Raw genomic sequence first — 316 nt, 5'->3', positions numbered from 1 at the left:
GGGAGTCTCCTCTTTCCGCCCTCTTCTGGCCGCTGGGAATCGGCCCTTGACCTTCCAAGTGCCTGAGAGCAGGTGAAGGCCCGGCCCACCCCGCGTGGTGCCTGGCCCTCCTCCTGGAGTCGGCACAGCCCCGGTCCCAGCGCGGCCACTTCTCGCAGAGCCTGTGCCAGCGATGGCTCCAGCCGCTGCCGTCTCTGCCCGCAGCCTGGCCTCGTGTCGCCGTTCAAGCGGGTCTTCCTCAAAGGAGAAAAGAGCCGAGACAAGAAGGCGCACGAGAAGGTGACGGAGCGGCGGCCCCTGCACACGGTGGTGCTGT

This window comes from Myotis brandtii, unplaced genomic scaffold (genome assembly GCF_000412655.1).
Source record: "Myotis brandtii unplaced genomic scaffold, ASM41265v1 scaffold743, whole genome shotgun sequence".
Lineage (NCBI taxonomy): Eukaryota > Metazoa > Chordata > Mammalia > Chiroptera > Vespertilionidae > Myotis > Myotis brandtii.
Note: the sequence above shows the minus strand (reverse complement) of the source record.